The sequence below is a fragment of the Austrofundulus limnaeus genome, unplaced genomic scaffold, assembly GCF_001266775.1.
Source record: "Austrofundulus limnaeus strain Quisiro unplaced genomic scaffold, Austrofundulus_limnaeus-1.0 Scaffold27, whole genome shotgun sequence".
Lineage (NCBI taxonomy): Eukaryota > Metazoa > Chordata > Actinopteri > Cyprinodontiformes > Rivulidae > Austrofundulus > Austrofundulus limnaeus.
Genome location: NW_013952429.1, coordinates 2,020,036 through 2,025,806, shown reverse-complemented (window position 1 = coordinate 2,025,806; position 5,771 = coordinate 2,020,036). Strand labels below are relative to the sequence as shown.

General features: G+C 38.9%; 1 protein-coding gene and 1 long non-coding RNA gene across 2 annotated transcripts in view; one reads left to right on the top strand and one right to left on the bottom strand.

Annotated features, from left to right (window-relative positions):
- The window catches only part of LOC106515253 (uncharacterized), a 19,897-nt gene that overhangs the window by 13,091 nt on the left and 1,035 nt on the right, over positions 1-5,771 (bottom strand). Inside the window, exon 2 of the long non-coding RNA XR_001309977.1 lies at positions 3,718-3,721. This is a non-coding gene — a long non-coding RNA (uncharacterized LOC106515253). The remainder of the gene's footprint in view (positions 1-3,717; positions 3,722-5,771) is intronic.
- The window catches only part of LOC106515252 (transcription factor Sox-10), a 7,504-nt gene continuing 5,531 nt past the window's right edge, over positions 3,799-5,771 (top strand). Inside the window, exon 1 of the mRNA XM_014004946.1 lies at positions 3,799-5,127. The gene's annotated coding sequence lies outside the window, so the exon portion shown is untranslated. The remainder of the gene's footprint in view (positions 5,128-5,771) is intronic.

The window sequence follows — 5,771 nt, the reverse complement described above, 5'->3', positions numbered from 1 at the left end:
GTGTAGGCACTGAGAGCTGTTGCTGCTGGAGCTTTGATTTCATAATAAGCTGTTGTCTGTTTTGTGGAACGGAGCAGCGGAGAAGCTCTCGGAGAGGATAGAGGAGCATTGTGTGCAGCTCGGCAGAGGAGGCCTGCTGAGAAACATCCTCCAGGCCCTTCTGTCTGCCTCCTGTGTACATTTCTGTATGTCCTGCATTTTGCAATCATTTTGGTAAAAATCAAATCAGTTCATTTGTCACATTGACTCTCAGCTATGAAAAACAAAACCTTTTAATTTGGGTTAATTAGTGAGCTTTAGAGCTGCTGCTTGGTAAGTTTTGTTATCTCCATGACCAGCTGTTTTCCAGTCCTTAGATGACTTTATTCATCATATTGTCRTCATTTTATTCATTTATGTCTAAATAATAAACATACATACTTTTGAAATATTATGTTAGATTAAAAGCTAAATACTATTTAGTTTTATCATAACAGAATCTCAATAACAAAGGAGCAAATTTTAGTACGGCTAAGACTGAAAACCCCATCTAATATTTTTAAGTATTTTTTTGTACAAGTTCAAATAGGCTGAAATCTTCGTGACACATAAGAACATCCACAATAACATTTCAAAGTAGAGCGTACAAGTGGAAGAAAGGAGTGCTGGTAACATTTTATTTTTGTGTGGAAATAAAATTATATATCCCGATTAAAAATAACACAAACCTTTTTTTTTACATTGGTGAAAAAAACTGCCTTTAACATCCATCTCTGGATAAAATGAGACAGATGCAGAAAACCCAGYAAAACTTCTTTATTGCTGTTTTGATTTCTGGAGCACAAAATGACATTGACTCATCGTTGTTTTGGAAAAGCTCAAACTCATCATAAACTGAGCAGTTAAAAAACTTCTGTTTGGAAAATATGTTTTACATCCTTTAAAAAACAAAACAAAACAAAACATATAGTGTGTGGACAGGAGGTGCAAACAGAGCAGTTAATGTGTGGCTGGTGCCTCAACATCTGATCAAGATTTTTTTCTCAGATTTATTATTGCAATTGAGACAACTCATTTGTTGGTATGAAAGTTTTAATGAATTTAATAAATCATCTGATGTACAGTTTCAATTAATTAGCTACTGGCGTCGACCCAATTCAAGATGGCCGTCAAAGACAACCTAAGGAAACACACATTTTTWAAATAATTTTGTCAATTTCATAGATATTAAACACAGAAATGCCTGTAGCTCTGTTAAGTTTGGATGTGAAGATAGCAGAGTGAGTCGTGCATTAGATCTTGTAAAGATTTAACCAAAACAACAACTCCATCATTTCTCACTATCAAATGATCTCAGTCTAAAACTCTGAAAAGTGGCAGGTGATGTGCGTAACTTTAATACAGTTGTGCTGTTGTGTTGTTGCTGTTGACGTTAATCCAGTCCACCTAGTGGACTAGCATCAGTATTTCAGTTTGGATTTTTATTATGAACAAAGAAAACATACAGTATTTAGAGTAGGCAGGCCTTTGAAATGTTGCTGAGCTCAGATTTCTGCTGTCCTTTACCTCATCCAACTCTCTGTTCTGTTTGTTGTTGTTAAAATATTTTGGTTTTAATTTCAAACTGAAAATTTATTTTCATATTCTACTGAGTTTAAAACACAAAGTTAAATGCTAAGATGCATTGTCAATTATATTGATGAGTCTGAATGTTATATCAAGCTGTTTATCCTTTGGGTTTTAACAAAATAATTTTTTCTAAACTGTTTTCCATGAAGTAAAAAAAACACAATCCCTTAAATGTCATCCCTTAATTCACCGGTACATGACTAACCAATCTGAGCTCCGCTTTGTGCTCTACTTTAAACCCCTAATGTGGAATTTGACCAGATTTTTTACATTTTAGCATTGAACGGCTTTTAAAACCATTTACCGCTCAGATGAGTCATTAAAATTTATTTGGACTTTTATTTTGCCCGCTGCTAATAAAAGGCAGAGAAGAATTCCCAGTGACAGAAGRGTAAAAAATAAATCACCATATTTCTCACACTGTCCTCCCCTCAAATATCTCATCCATCTTTCTGACTCGTTGGCTTTTATGTCTCCGTCTGCTCGGACAACAACGGACTCTTTCATGTAGGCATCTTTTCCTCAGCCTCAGGGCCTCGCCCTCTTTCTCCTTCGTTCACACAGACTAATTAAATGTTCTGACAAGAACTCATGATTGGGGAAGTCTGAACTGCTTCTCTCTCCTTTTCATAGGTTTGATGAATTTTCATGTCAACTCTATATTTGACTCAATGTCCTGAAAGCAGACTTTTATGCAATAAAATTCATGATTTTTTATTCCACTTTTTAAAAAAATCCTTTACATCATTTAATGTGCTTTTTTTTTCTTCTATCGTCAGTCCTTGTTTCCCTCAGTTCTCCTTGCCTTCAGTTAATCATCCACACTTATTTATCTGCTCATTAAGCTCACCTGTTTATCATTTGAGTAATAAATACTGTCTGTTAAAATGYTTCTTAAAGCTCCTACTATTTGTTTAGACCTTTTGCTTTGTCCCATTATAGTTGTATCCTGTATGTCAGGGCTGTATAGCTCAGCAGTCAGTGCCGCTGTCTCGTAATCCTGAGGCTGCWGGTTTRATCCCAGTTAACTCCATGGACATCTGGGGTAAAAAAAWTGGTAAATCTTTGATGTGAGGTCGCTCTCAGGTGACCCCTGAAGAAGGAAACAGCTGAAAGAACCACAACTTTCTGCTCTTTCTCTCTCCGGATGACGTTAGTTGTCATTTTTGCTGCCTTTCCTGTCTTTTAATTAATATTAAAGTTTTAATTCTCACTGAGCCACATGAGTTCTTTTAAAATTACTATAATTCACTCAGACTTGTTGTACACTTATCAGTCTGTTAATAAAACCTTCTCCAAACCAATGTTGCTCAGAGATTTAGATCTAACTGTAACACAAAAGTACTTAAACAATTTCAAACTATAGGATATTACATAATTATTTATCTGACCTGAGAGGACACACAGCTCCATCAGGCTCTGAGCTGATTCAGTTCCTCTTTTTCGTTCAGATCAAAAAACAAAACCACCAACGTGAAGAGGAGAGAATCCTGGGGAATGAAGAAAATTCAGTATCTCATTGTTTTTCCTCATCTAGTCTATAAGAACAAGGTAAACAACGAGAATCCCATTTAAACTGAGAAAAATGCATTTATTTCTTGATTGAAGAATAAAACTTGGACAGCTGATTCTGTTTTTTTTTTTCCTGAGCATCAGTGAAGAATTTCAGGGTGAACAGCAGTCAACATGAATGCATGACTAAACAGCATGCTGACACGTATGACTGAGGGCCAAAGCAGTCATAAAGCTGCAGCATGAATGCCACCATTGTTCCTGTAACCATCATCCCCATCTTCATCATCATCACCACACCATACTTCCTGCTGCACCTGAGACGCAGTCTCCTTTTTCCCTGCTGTTGTTCTCTCAAGCTCTACGTTTGTTTTTGTTTTTTTCATTAAAGAAAACCATTTTTTTAGATTCCTCTCTCTTGTTTTTGTCTTGTTGAACTCTTCCTCCATCGGGCTGAAGCTGAAACTGTGGACGCAACAACCCGCCGAACAATAGAGCATTCATGATGCCCTGCAATGCGATGATGATCCTGCTCTGCCCTCCACCTCCTGCACCAGCCTCCACAGCTGCACAAGAATGTGGTCCAACAAGTTCCACCCCCCTCCCTCCCTCCCTCCCCACCACCACCCTTCCTCCTCATCCTCTCCTCCCTGCTGCCTCCACCACCATCTCTACCACCAACTCACCAGTGCTGCTTGCAACCGAAGCCCCTCTTTTCTCCAAATGAAGAAGGGAAGAAACTATAGAGGTGTTGGTGTTGGTGGGGTGGGGGGCTTTGGAGACAGAGCACAAAGACCGGATTCATGCTCAGTCACATATACTCTAGGAGGAAAAAAAAGAATGAAAGAGGGGCACCCATTTAAGTGTGGTGCAGCTGCACTAATTCATTGGGTGAAAATGGGTAAAAAGGGAGTGACAGAGGTCAGATAGTAAGATCTTTTTTTCTTTTTACATCCATCTCAGTGGATGGTGTCCCTCCATCATCACGGCTTTAGAAAATAGTCTATGTTTCATGAATCAAGCGATAAAACCAAATTTTGACCCCTTTCTTTCGGGCAGGAGTTCAAAATTTGGCCAAACAACTGCTCATCCTTGTTTTTCTCAGCCCCAAATGTAAAACTAGAAAGATGACGTCTTCCTGAGAAATCACAGGTTTCAGAAACTAGCAGAAGAGTCACATGAGATGCTTGTTTTTTTATATTATCGACAGTCTGGCTTTCAGTACTGGAATTCCCCGAGCAGAAACTCTGACCTCTACTTTTTTTTTTTTTTTGCTCTAGCACAAACCCTGAGAGGAAATGACATTTACCAACTCCAGTATTTATCACAAAGCATGAGAAATCCTGTCGTGWTGGATTCTTTCACTGAAAAAAACAAAACAAAAAAAATAAAGGAACATTCTACTCTTTAAGCTGGATCTTCTGAGTCAATCTGGGCTAAAAAAATTCAGACCTTTCTGTTCAACTCTTCATCATTTGGAACAAATGACGGCATTCAGTTGAAGCCAAATGCTCCCACTGACATGAGAATGAATGCTTTCCGCCAATTATACATCAGTTTTATGCAAAATGTGACCCGGCATGTGAATATTTGACTGCTGTGCGTGCTTGCCTTATCTGCATCTCTCTCACGCTGTTTGCATCTGTCTGTTTGTGCTCTCCCCCCATTCTCCCCCTTCATCTCTTGCCTCWTTTTTTCTGTCCATCATCAGATTTCAGGAATTTCCCCCCTTCAGAGAGAGCACTCAGGTTAAAGGCTGTTCCCACTTCCACCTGATCATAATAAAAATAATAATAAAGCATCCCTGTGACTATGTTAACCTGTCTCTCTGGCTCAGGTGCACCTGAGGCTGACTCTGACCCCGTCCTCATGGATCTCTGACCTCCCCGGTGATCATGAGACCTTGTCGTCCCATCGTCTCCCCCAGGAGCCACAGGAAGCTCGGGCTCTTGTGACACGGCGGTCTGTGCGGCCACGGAGGGGCCCATTACTGCAGTCACATGGCAGGTTAGAGCAGTTACTGATGCGAGCATGTGAGCTCTATTTTCTAACGAGTTACAGCCGCCCCCGAGGCTCATGATACGGACCATAAAAAATGTCTGAGAACGCCGGAGTCAGACTCCCAGCAGAAAGACAGAGTTCTCCTCATTCTTGTCTTTTAATCATGGTAAATGGTCTGAACTTATATTATGCTTTATCAAGTCCATTCGAACTCCAAAGCGCTTTAATTCTTCACCCATTCATTCACACATTCACACAATGATAGCGGCATGCTACCATGTAGCTTCTGATCTGGAGCAGATTGACAGGCTTTACTTTCCAAACAGAATTATTTTAACAGCTCAGTTTATGATGTGTTTAATTATGGGAGATAAATGATTGGAGTGACAGGTGGACAAATTGATTACTTCAGATTTGTCAGATGCTGCGTTTAGGAAAAAAATGTCAAACTCTAAAAATCCAATAACGAGCTCCTGTAAAGAACAATTAAACAATATGAGCCATTAATTAAAGTCTTTTATGCTTTAGGACATTTTAGATAATAAAACAAAGGTCTGGCCTTCTGGCATTTTATATTAAACAAGTTCCTGATTTGTGCAACCCAATGCACAAAAAATATATGTATTATTTTGTTCTTTTTGTTTCTTCTG